Source organism: Ambystoma mexicanum, chromosome 5q (assembly GCF_040938575.1).
Source record: "Ambystoma mexicanum isolate Mex_15411 chromosome 5q, UKY_AmexF1_1, whole genome shotgun sequence".
NCBI classification, from domain to species: domain Eukaryota; kingdom Metazoa; phylum Chordata; class Amphibia; order Caudata; family Ambystomatidae; genus Ambystoma; species Ambystoma mexicanum.
The window spans coordinates 945863154-945876559 of NC_090933.1; the positions used below are offsets into that span (position 1 = coordinate 945863154).

Sequence of the window (13406 nt, forward strand, 5' to 3'; positions counted from 1 at the left end):
ACAGCTTCAAATAAGGTGGCGTACCCTTCCATCCCTCCGGATAGGGACGACAAGTGTGTGGATGGTTGCGCACGCAAGGTATTTTCAGCTGGGAGTATGGCATTAAAATTGGCCATCTCCACATGTACCTTGGCAAAATGTTGGTACACTCTGTGGGAGTGCATTGCAATGGCGGTGGAGCAAATACCAGAAGGGGAAGAAAGGGAATGATTCCTAGCCATCATTAGAGATGCAGGAATCCCTTCAGACTGCAGATAGTGTGAGCAGGTCCATTGCCACTAGCACAGTGATACGAAGATTTGTGTGGTTGCGAAAGTCGGGTTTTGCACCAGACGTGCAAAACCGTCATTTGAACATGCCTTTTGACGGTTCTCACCTTTTCGGCAACAAAGTAGCTCAGAGCCTTGAGAGGTTGCAGACCTCAAAAGCGGCTGACAAATCTTAAGAAGCTGCTATTAGGCAACCTCAGCCTTTTTCGTGCATCAGGACAATCTTGGAGGGGACGATCCTATCGTTATTACTCCTCATATGGAAAGACGAGATGAATGGCCAGTCAAAGAGGCCAGAGAAAAAAACATCGTGGTGGACGAGGTAAACGTGCTAAGCCAGCCCCAGCTGCAGCTTCTTTACCATCAGCAGCTGCAGCAACTGCCACAAAACCACTTTGAGGACTTGCATCACAAGACAGCTGTAGGAGGCAGGCTGTCCAAGCATCCGCAAGAATGGCGAGCCATTACTTCAGATGTTTGGGCTCTAGAAATAATAGCCCAAGGTTACTGCCTTCCTTTTCTAATGCAACCTCAAAGCAATCCACTGGGGAGACACTCTTTGAAGTTTCCAAACCTGCTCCTACAGCAGGAAGTCTTAACCCTGCTAGAGAAAAGTGCTATAGAACCAGTAACTGTAGCAGAGAGGAACAAGGGATGGTACTCCCCATATTATTTTGATTCCCAAGGAGGACGGAGGACTGAGATTCATCTTGGACTTAAGAGGCTTGAACAAGCTCCTCCGGAAGGACCAGTTCAAGATGGTTTCTCTTTCTCAGATCCTTCAGGCCCTTCAACTTCAGGATTGGTTGGTGTCATTGGACCTTCAGGATGCTTATTTTCATGTGCCTATCCATCTCAAGCTCAGAAAATACATGAGGTTCGTGGTTGGCGACTCGCATTATCAGTTTCGAGTCCTACCATTCGGGTTGACCTCCGCCCGAGGGTCTTCACCAAGCTGATGGTAGTGGTTGCAGCGCACCTCAGGAGAGGGGGGATTCACGTCTACCCCTACCTGGCCGATTGGTTGATCAGGGCGTGTTCTGCCGAGCAAGTCCTGAATCATCTGAAAGTCACGTGCCACTTCCTCAACAGACTGGGATTCTCCCTCAATTTCAAGAAGTCACAAATGACACATTCCCAACAGATCCAGTACATAGGGGCTGTATTAGATACATCCTTGGGAAAGAGCTCGCCTCCCAAGTCGAGGGCTCAAGACATTCTTCAGATGGTTTCCAAATTCCAAAATGCCCAAAATCTCCAGGCATACGACTTCTTGAGGTTGCTAGGCCTCATGGCATCCTGCATTTTCCTAGTGCCAGAAGCACGCCTGAGGATGAGATCCCTTCAATGGGCTCTAAAGACTCAATGGTCCCTATTCTCAGGACAAATGACGGATCTCCTTCAGATTCCGAACAAGGTTCGGCAGGATCTTCTGTGGTGGACTTGCACAGAGAACATCCTAAATGGAGAACATTTTTGGCAACCTTGGCCGGAGATTACAGTAGCGACGGACGCCTCACTGATGGGGTGGGGAGCCCATGCCAACGATCTGACAATCGGCAGTCGTTGGTCTCCATCGGAGTCCAAACTACACATCAACCTTTTGGACCTGAGAGCAATCAGGCTAGCGCTGAAGGCTTTTCTGCCATCTGTCGGGGGGGGGGGGGAAACATGTCCTGATAATGACTGACAGCACAGTGGCCATCATTACCTAAAGAAAAGAGGAGTTGTAGGGTCAATACCACTGTGCAGAGAGGCAATGCAGCTCTGGTATTGGGCAGTTCAGGAAGGAATCTCCTTATCGGAAGTTCATCGAGCCAGGGAGGAGAATATGACGGCGGACGCTCTTTGCAGGCAGAGTACTGTGTCCCACGAGTGGGAACTGGCTCAGGAAGTCCTTCAGAAGATCTTCGCCCTTTGGGGAACCCAGTCAAGTAGACCTGTTTGCGACCATAATCAACCGGAAGTGCGAAAGGTATTGAATTTCCCCCGAGGGGAGCCCTTGGTGAAGCGTTTGTGGTGGAGTGGAACTTCCCACTGCTATACGCGTTCCCTCCGATCCCCGTCATTCCTCAAGTCATTAGGAGGTTAAGACGGTTTGGAAACCACATGATCCTAATTGCCCCGATTGGGCCAGGAGAACGTGGTACCCGGACCTTCTAGATATGTCCATCTGCCCACAGTTACATCTTCCTCAGAGAGAGGACCTTCTCTCACGAAAGGAAGGCCAGGTTCGCCATCCAGATGTCGGGACTCTCAACCTTTATGCTTGGTATCTGAATGGCTGAGATACAAGGATTGGGAACCTTCCGGATGATGTCATGGAGGTGTCGCTTTCAGCGAGAAGGCCAGCAACAAAATCTTTGTACCATTGCCGCTGGAAGACGTTTTGCAACTGGTGCAGGGAAAAGAATGTTGATCCTTTTCTGTGTTCTATTCCAGAAGTGTTATCCTTCCCCTTATCATTGGCACATAGAGTTCTCAATGTTGGGACCATTAAAGGTCATCTTGCAGCGCTTTCCATCTTCAAGCGCTCTTCGGAAAAATGTTCCTATTTTAAAATTCCTTTGATAATACAATTCTTAAAGGGACTCACCAATGTGTTCCCTCCTTCTTCTTCTTTCCAAGTCCCAGTTTGGAACCTTAATCTGGTTCTAAAGTTTTTGATGTGTGCCCCTTTTGAACCTTTGCACACATGTCCTTTAAGATTACTAACGTTGAAAACCGTTTTCTTGGCTGCTTTAACATCTGCATAAAGAGTGAGCGAGTTGGGCCACCCTATACTGTGTTCCACAAGGACAGAGATGTATTGAGGGTTAAACCCTTGTTCTTACCTAAAGTTGTGACTGATTTCCATTTCAATCAGAAGATCATTCCGCCCGCGTTCTATCCTCCACCTCATCCCAGTAAGGAGGAGGAAAGATTGCACAGGCTGGACCCGAGAAGAGCTCTAAGCTTTTACATTTCTAGGCTCTCCAAGCTAAGAGTAGATGATCAACTTTTCATTGGCTACACCGGAACACAGTTGGATCAATCGGTCTCAAAACAAACCCTATCACGTTGGATTCTGCTTTGCATTTCAGGATGCTACAGATTGGCGGGCAAAGATCCACCAGAAGGCTTGACGGCCCATTCAACCAGAGGCATAGCCTCTTCGACAGCCCTTCAAAGAGGTGTTCCCATCAAATCTCTTTTTGAAGCGGTGACTTGGTCTTCGCTGCACATCATCTGGATGCTTCCCACTCTAAAGAGCTCGCTTTTGGTGAAGCAGTGCTGTATTCAGCTATATAATATTAAATAATCTCCTCCCTCCTCCAAATAACCTTTACACTGCTTTGGGAGTCTATCTAAAATGAGAAATACGTTGGAGGACACAATCCATTCGAAGAACAAGTTACTTACCAACTGGTAACATTCTTTTGACTGGATGTTCCTCCAACATATTCCTCATTGCCCTTCCATCCTACCCCTCTGTAGATTTTCTGGTGTTATTACCACTTCAACTCTCGCAAGGCTGACACCTGGCTACCTACACTATCTATACAGCAGAGAAAGGGGAAAAGCAGAACTGAGGCCAACGGGTGCCGTACATTCTACTTATATACCCGATCACGTCACCCTCGACGGAGGCCTTCTAGGGACCTCGACAAGGCGCCCTCTGCCGAGAAATCTTTTCCGAAGCAGCCAAAGCTGAATGACTACATCTAAGATGAGGAATACGTTGGAGGAACATCCAGTCGAAAGAACTTTAAGAACTACTTCTGCAGCATGGGGTCTGGCATGGATTCACATGCTCATGAATATTCCCTGTTGTCAGCCTGGGAATCCTCGGGAAAAGAAAAAACGGTTTTCTCTTTCACTTTAAAACTGTATTTTTCCTCTATACCAATCACTGTCCTCTGGGTCATACTGCCCCTATCCAAGGACCATCATCTCCCTGAGCCCGTCCTCTGGCTACCATCTTCAGATTTTTACTGCACACTTCAGTGTTGGGAGTCCTTGAGTTGCTCTCCGAGCTATTTTGACTGAAAAAGTTCAATGTTTGTTTCGAAGATCCCATGTGCTCTTTTCTTCATAAGCCGACACCAGGGACCCCTTGTCAGTGAAGTTCTGTGCCCTTCAAGGGCGATGATCCATCAAAGATTCTAGAAGGCCATCTCGGGCCTACTTCGTGTCCTCTGACCATGACAGAGGAAAAGGAGGGAAGGTCCCTCTTCAGGCCCTGTACCAAATGCGACCTACGGGATGTGTTTGTGGAAGACCAGCACCTACAATGCCTCTACTGCCTGCACCCGGACCATAAGGAAGTAGAGTACGAGATATGCCTCGGTTTCTCTAGAGTAGGCTTAACACGAACAAGGCCTCTGACCTGTGCTCTGAGCCGGGTCATGCCTCATCCAGCCAGAACCGGCCGGTCTGAGGAATGGCCTTCTAAGTCCTTTGAGGGTGCCTCATCCGTGGGGGTCCACGATAAGGCCAAGATCCGCAAGTCTGAGTCCACCGGGTTCGCCGCTGAAGCGGGTCCCAAAGTGGATAGGCTGTGATAGTCAACTTCAGCCTCCATTGCCAGCCTACCATCAACCTCCTCTTTAAAGAGGAAGTCATCTACCGCGGTCAGGCTATGGGAGAAATGAAGACTTCGTTGGTGACTCCGTCAACGGCTACTACTACCACAGCAGCTATGGGCTCTGATCCTACAAGGGTAGCTCCCACGGCACAGAAAGTGTCCTTGCCCCCTAGGCGTGACACCACAGCAGAGACTTTGGCAAAGTCTCAGGCACGCCAGAAAGGGTGAAACTGGCCCAGGTCCCGGTTCAAGGCCCTCAGGGAGGAAAAAAGTAAGGGGGCGGCAAGAAGGCCCCTAAACAGCCCTCCCAGGTCGTCGTCCTTGCATATGGTCCATGATGATGATGATGACGGCAACGAGGGGGCAGGGCCTTGTTTTCCTGTTCTGCCTTCTCAGCCGAGTGACATTTCCTTGGATTTTTCTAGCGACTCTACAGACCTTGGTGTCGGAGATCCACATGAGAATGCCTATGGGTCCGGTACCTGTGGTTCCCCGGGACCCCGACCAGCCTTCTACGAAGAAGAGGAAGCATCATCTGACGCCCCATGTTAACCTCCTCCACCATGTCCAGCCCCAACTCCCACAGCAGACCCAGACACTGGTACGGATATGGCCACGACGATCTGGATGATGACGAAGACATAGTCGCTGCGGACCGTGAATCATCCACATTTGGATGCACCGCATAGGGTGTCCCCACCGGATATGGTGGGTTTGTTCCACGCCATGATCGCCAGGGCCTCTGAGCTATTCCAGCTGTTGACTGAGGAAACCAAGAAGGAGGGCTTCTTGTATCAAAGGCGTGTGGCCAAGAGTAAGACAATCATGGCAGTCACTTTTCTGGACAATATTTGGGAAGAGGGACTGGCCCTCATGAAGAACCCCTGCACAGCTCCCAGCCAAGCGGGATAGGCTGGAGGAGAAATATAGGGTGCCGCACTACGCACCCAAGTGCCTTAGGTCGCAACCATCGCCGGACCAGGTGGTGGTGGCGGCTGTGGGGAAATAGTCAGCCAACTCCCCCTCGTTGTCTTTGGTCCCTCAGGACAGCGAGCGGAAAAGGATGGACACCATGGAGAAGGTGATTTACACTGCAGCATTCACAATCAAGGCAGCCAACGCACTGGCTATCCTGGCCAGGTACGATGGGGAATTGTGGTACAAGCTGGGGCCGATCATGGAGTTCCTCACCGATGATAAGATGGAAGCCCTCGCTCTCTTCCAGTAAGGGAAGGGGGCATCGAATCACGCCATCACAGTAGCTGTGGAAGTCGCCGACACGGGGTTCCGGCAAATGGGGAACAGTGTCTGCGTTCCTCAACATAGATGGATGAAAGACACTAATTTTGGTTAGGAGGTCCAAGCGAAGGTGCTGCACATGCCCTTCGACAGGGAGAATCTGTTTGGAAAGGCCATTGACGAGTCCCTCCAGGCCATCAAGACGGATACGGAGATGGCCCATATCCTTGGCGCTCATCAGCAGCACCGCTCATCTTCCTTTCGCTGCTCCGGGGGGATAATCGAGCAGGTCTTCAAAAGGGTTCTCTACGTCGTACAGACAGCCTTCTCGATCCTCAATGCAAGAGGCCATACCCAGTCCTACGGTAGCGGAGGACAGCACCGCCTGCAAGGAAGGACGCTGGCACCCAAGCAATCCTGAACCGGCCAGGACGTCGGGCCCCCACTCGTGCACCCTGGTGGAAGACTGGCAGACGCGGTTCGTCAGCGAGTGGAGAAAGATCACCACCGACAGATGGGTGATGGACGCTTTCGCCCCAAGGACACACTTTGGAGTTCCAATGCAGGTGCCTGCGTATCCCTCTGATTTGTCGGGAGCAGCACATCCCTCAGTTTCTGAAAGAGGTACGAGCCATGCTACAAAAAGGGCCGATAGCGTTAATTCCCCAATGGCTCCGGGGCTCCGGAGTCTATTCCAGATATTTTCTAGTCAGAAACAAGACAGGGAACTGGAGACCCACCCTGGACCTACGATGTCTGAACAAATACTTAAAATCACAAATATTGAGGATGTCGCGTCGCAGCACATGCTCAGCCAACTGGAAAAAGGACTTCTTGGAAGTCGTTGGACCTGGAGGATGCCTATTTCCATGCCCCAATTCACACAAAACATTGGAAATGTCTGTTTTGTGGTGCAGGGCCAGCACTACCAGTTCAAGGCCCTACCATTCAGCTTGAAGGTTGTCCCCAAGAGTGTTCACAAAATGCCTGGCACCAGTGGTGGCACATCTACATCTACAGGGCATACCCGTACCTGGATGACTGGCTGATACGCGCCCGCTGGCTGACAAACACATAGAAGACGTCCGTCCGACTATTGACGGATCTGGGATTCTCGGTCAACTATCCGAAGTCCTGCTTAATCCCATCGCAGAACCTTTGTTCTTAATAAAAAAGACTCAATACGGTGTCTTGCAGCCATTCAGGGAACGGTGTCACGGATATCGTCGACTAAGACGGCCACGGTCGAGCCATCAAGTCGTTACTGGGCATGATGTCATCCTGCATCTACCTCATATGTCTCAGCAGGTTGCAGATGCGACCCCTACAGGAATTCCTGGGAGCCCGTTGGATACAGGTGTCTGGAAGCTTCACAGACAGGATCCCTCTCAGTGAAGAGTTCGGACGGGTGATAGTGTGATGGGGCGTGCGCTCCAACATCACCCAGGGCATGGGATTTCAGAACCGCCATACCAGGAGACGGTCACCCCGGGAGCTTCCCTGGAAGGTTGGGGAGTATGTACCGAATATCTGCACACCAGAGGTCTGTGGCTGCCGGAAGAGAAAGATTCGCATATAAACATCCTTGCTGGGCCAAAGTTCTTCATAGACTCTTTGCGGTCCGAACTATCGACGTCAAGGTGCACCGCACTCCTTACCCTTGCAGGACGCCTTTGACTCGTCAACCAGCACCGCCAGGACCGAAGCTGCTACCTCGATGCCACGGAACTTTCCATCGAGGATCATCGACACCAAGTTCACTTTCTTAGAGGCCCATTGACGATCATTGGCTCCTGCTTTAAAGGGAGTCACTCAAGAAGGCTATATTGACGCATCCTTGAAGAACTGTGCTATTCCTGGTACATTGGTATGGTACAAACATTTTAGAAGGGAATAAGACTCATTGAACAATAAATGGACTGGGCTTTAGTATATCTTTATTTTACAGGTTGCCCAGGAGGGGAGGGGGGGGGGATCTCCACACAGAACTGTGTCTAGGTAAACGGGGCCAGTATTCTGCCAATTGTTCTAACCAACTGCTTTCCTCCTATGTCTTTTGTTGGTAAATGAAAAAGATGTGTTATTTATATATCGCCTTAATCCAAAGCGTTTTACAGAGCACATATTTACATACAATATCACCCAATCGAAATTGGTACTTTATTAAGTGGTTACATTTATTAATTGATTTGTGTGACATTTGACCAGAGAACAGTTCAGTTGATGCATTTAAATTAAATCTGAGAATTGTGGTAGCACTTAGAACTGTATATATTTGCCATTGTAGATTAACTCAGCACAAAGTGAGTCATTGTAATAGTGTATATAACCTTGAAACTTAATTATATAAAGACTGTTTTTACTAATAGTGTTTGGACATTCCCTTGTGGGTGCTTGGCGACTAGACTGTACTTAAGGCCCAGCCCGCATCACCTCCTGAGAAGGCAGGCCTTAATTGCTCGTCCATTGCTACCAACAATAGAGAACCTTGGCTGGGGTCCTCTGTGCCTTTCCTCTACCATATAGAGAGCAGGAGTACAGACACCCCCTCCAGTCTTTACACACTCTATCCCCCGCACACTCAAAGGAAGCGCAGGACTTGTGGCACTGGGCCGTCAGGGGATGCTCCTCGACCCTCACCTAGCAGGAGTTAAGAACACCAATGCAGATTCTCTCAGCAGCGAACTGAGCTCCTGTCACGAGTGAGAGCTTGGTTAGGATCAGGTGGACGTCCTGTTCATCAAGTGGGGTAGACCCCATATTGATCTCTTTTTGCGACAGCAGCAAACTCCAAATGCCAAAGGTTTGCCAGCAGATTCCACCAGCCGAGGAGCCTGGGGGACGCGGTCCTTACTGTTTCTGTATGTTTTTCCCCCATTCTCTCTTCTGTTATGAGTCAACACTCAGACGGTGTCAATGGGAGACGATACTCATCGCCCCGGCGTGGCCGAGGCAGATTGGTATCCAGACCTTCTCAGTCTGTCAGCGTCGTCTCCAGTCAAGTTGCCTGTGGTTCTGGATCTTCTTACCAGAGAAGAAGGTGCAATCCTTCATCACGACCCAGGATCGCTGAACCTGAGGGCTTGGCTCTTGCAGCCTTAGAATTTGCAGGCTATCAATTGCCAGCGGACTGCAGGGCAGTCCTAGTCAAGGCCAGGGCGTCCTCGACCTTGAAGTGCTACGCCATAAGTGGAAGTGGTTTGCTACATGGTGCCTGTGGCAGAAGATTACCCTTTTGAGGGTCACAGCTCCACAGATCCTTCATTACTTGCTATCTTTGCCATGGCTGGTCTCGTACATGCCTCAATCAAAGCGCATCTGGCGGCTATCTCCTTGGGCTTTGCAGTCGCTGGACGTTGCTTTTTCCCTGAAGCTCTACATGACGCATTCAAAGAGTTTTCGGAAGACTTCTCAATTGTTCGTGAACTTTGGTTCTGTGAACCATGGGAAGGCCTTGTCCAAGGCTTCCATCTCAGGGTAGCTCTCCGGCTGCATCACATACTGTAATCGGTTGGTAAACCGACTGCTGCCCAGACGTCCGAGAGCCCACTCCATCAGAGCAATCGTTGCAACAATGGCGTTCCTGTCTGGTGTGCCCCTGCTAGACATCTGCAGGGCTGCTAATTGGAGGTCCACACACACCTTCACGAAGTTCTACTGCATCGACAGAGATTCCAGGGAGGAGTCCATAGTCGGCCAAGCAGTGCTGCAACCTGTTCGCTTGATTTGAGTCTGTTCCAGAGGTAAGAGTTATTTGCTTATTTTGAACCTTGCCACCTCCCGTGGTTGTGTAATGTTGTACTGCTGTGTATTAATTATTCATGAGCGTGTGAATCCATGCCAGACCCCCATGCTAAAGAAGGAACAAGTTATTTACCTGTAACTATTGTTCTCCGTGCAAAGCCTCCTTCCGACCCCTCTGCGGCTCTTCTTCGTCATACTGCCACTTAACATGCTTAACAAATCTGAAGATGGCTGCCATAAGAGGTGCTTAGGGAGAGGACTGTCATTGGATGGGGCAGTATGACCCAGAGGACAGTGATTCGTTTAGAGGAGAAATACAGTTTTTAAGTGAAAGTGAAACTGTTTTTTCTGTTACCGAGGATTCCCAGCCTGACGACTGGGGAATATTCATGAGCATGTGAATCCATGCCAGACGCATGCTGGAGAATAATAGTTACAGATATGTAACTTGTTCCTTACCTATCTTCTGCGCACTGCTTCACCCCTCTACAGAGGGAGAGAGATTGCTCTGTTTAGACCCAAGAAGGGCTTTAAGCTTTTACCTTTGAAGAGTAGCAAAAATCAGTCACGTTGGAAAATCCTGGGAATTTTCAGAATGCTATTCTCTAGCCGTCTAGGACTTGCCTGATGGATTAAGGGTTACATCCCACCCGAGGAGCGGCTACGCCTGCATTGCTTGAAAGAGGGGGGTACCTGTGCAGGATATCTGTAAATGTGCTTCTCTGAGACACTAGAGTAAGGAGACAGACAAAGGGTGACTTGATTTGCCATATTTGTATTTAAATAATAAAGGTGGTTGGGAAAATTGCCTCACTAGCCCTAACTCTGAGGCGTTGCTCCGCCTCAACAAAACTAACTAATGGATCATACTTTAGCAGGATGTCCAAAAACCTACTCTGTCCCTCACACTCCATATTTTACCAAAAGCACTACAAGGGAAAATAAGGTGCTGTTGGTCACCTTCCTGCAGCTCTTCTGTCCAAGAATGGCAAATGATGCCTACTCAATGCCAAGAGGAAAATCATCTTCCTTGGTCTTTCCTTGCTTCTACACTGTCTATTTGGTTCCCATTGATGTCTGTTTAGTTACTTTGTCGACCTCCAGTATGAACCTGTTTTTAGTACTGGTTCTTCACTGGATATACTTGTCCCACAGCCCTGTTGTACATAAACTATGGGTTAACTTTGTGTACTCTGATTCTGGCAGACTTGTAATATTATTCGCCCAGTACTGCTGATTTTGTCAGCTTTAAGTCCTACAGTTACTGGGACAAGAAAGAGCGGGCCCGTAGTTTAAGGAGCATACACTTGTGTCCATCCGCTACCTCTTTGCGTGTTTGTTTATAAATTGTGCATCTTACCGTCTTTCTAATATGTGGTGATCAGGCTCTCAATGCCCCTTAAATCTTCTGCCCGCCCTCCCATCCGGTACCTTTAACTTCAGTGCTGCAGCCCGGTTCAATTAACAGTGCTTGCTGCTGTCTGAGAGCCCTGTGGGACGCCAGCAACTTTACTGCTGCTTCCTAGTTCACCTCTCCTGTATTCCCTTGTCCTGCTGTCCTCCAGGGATGTTGCAGAACTTCTGCAGCCTGCCGCTGCCAACATCAGCGCCTGACTCTTATGCAATTGGTTCCGTCTATTACCCTATGGCCAAGTCCTCCGCCCCACAGGCTATTCTGGGGGAGTGGGTCACACTTCCTGTCACTGCTTTGGCAATCTTTATGCCGTGTCAGGGACCCGCTGTTAACCCGAGCAGCTAACTGCTCCCAAACCCTAAGTGGGTTAGCCGCCTCCCCATTCCAGGTGGAACCAGTTTTTCTCGAGGGGAATTTAGGCTGCCCGTAGGTTTGTTGCAATGCCACTTTTAATGTGGGCTGTGCAGGGGTTCGCTGCGGTTCGTTCTCTGAATCAATGTTCCACTCCGAGTGTCCTTGACTCACCTGACCAAGCCTCCCTTTTACCTGAATATTCTACTCTTCTTAACGGTGTATGGCCATCTTTCAGTAGTCTCAGCTATTATTTCATTCAGAGTTGACTACGTGAATGTTGAATTTTTATGGTCACCAGGCCTTTCTTTTGCAACGCCTTCAGAAAATACAAAGCGCATTGCTAGAATGCTTTCTAGGTTCGGGTCGCAGAGACCATATGTGGTTGTTGCTTTAAAAATTGCATTGGTTCGCCAACAGATCCTATTTACAATTCACTACATTCATCATAACGCTTTTTATGGCTTAGTGCCCTGTTCATCCAGAATGAAGTGAAACCGCATGTACCAATTTGTAATCTTTGTTCTTAAACTGGCCACTTAGATGGTCAGTTTCCCATCTACTTAAAGCAAAAAATGGGCAGGGTTGCATTCTCTGTAGACTCATCTCTTGAATGCGCCTCCTATGTTAATAAGAACTACAAAGGAGAATTCCAAACTTTCGGATTGGCTTGAAACTTGGCTGTTATCGAAGATAGATAGTGGATTAGTGCCTCCTTACATCCTCAAGGTTTCCAATCTGTTGTTACTAAGAACCCCACAGGTTACACAAGCACTTTATAAAACACAAATGAAATGGGTGCTTCTAAATGTGTGCTGTGCTCCGAGATCTGTGCTTCACATTACATGTAGCAGGGAAAAGAGAATATTTCCCTTTTATCTAGGTACCTGGATTCGCTTTCAAATGTGCTCCTTTGCCTGCAAGGTAATGCTTCTATAGATCCCCACTTAACAAATTTCAGGTTGCCGGTACACCCCGTGTTATGTGGAGCTAGGACCCTTTGCATTCAAGCACCCCTAAAGTCTGAAAATCGGTCTGCAAATCAGTCTTTCTCAGTCCGCATCCTGCGGTTCTGGTACTCCCTCTCAGAACAACTTTGCCTGTCTCCTATCTTGAGTTGTTTAAGGCTTAAGAGCGTAGCCTGCTGCCGATGCTGAATTTGCAGTATTGTCCCTGACCCTTAATCCATGCTCAGTAGATTCCTTTGTATTTACTACACTTTACAACTGAGTGAGGCCTGCAGAATATAAAAATGTTATATAAAACAAATCGGAACCGGGAGGGCTCCTTGAGAATCTAGGACAGGGCAGCTGCATGCAAATCCAAGCCAAGATTGTACACTGAGATCTCACGCCAAAAAGAGAAGCTTCAGATGCCCAAGCAGCACCCTGGCACTGGAAGGACTTCAGGCAGCGAAGGGTGTTGTTTTTGACCAGGGGTATGATGTCAATAGCCTGATATAAAGCATCCAGGACAGACTGGGATGAGATAGACGGTCACTGGTAAGCCGGCGACCACTGCCCAGGAGGACCATTGTACACAAGCAGCTGCCAGGAGGGGTGCAGCATAAACCACAAACCTTTAACTAAGAGTGTCTTAATACTTGGGTGAAGAGCATGCACCCTGACAATGAACTGTTGCCTAATTGAACTTCAGACTTAGAACCATGTTCCTATCCGTATCCATGCTCTGGACTTTCTGAACATAACTTGCACTGGTTTTGATTTCTCCAGAACCCTTGCACTTTCTTTAGGAGATTTGTCCCCATTTGGTTACCCTTGTTCTACCTCACCTGTGGTTTATACAAGAAAAGTCTCTTTTG

The 13406-nt window shown here is 48.8% G+C and overlaps 1 protein-coding gene across 1 annotated transcript in view; it reads left to right on the plus strand.

The window, feature by feature from the left end:
• The window catches only part of ATP6V1C1 (ATPase H+ transporting V1 subunit C1), a 1238716-nt gene that overhangs the window by 794385 nt on the left and 430925 nt on the right, over window positions 1–13406 (plus strand). The gene's annotated exons all lie outside the window — the stretch shown is intronic.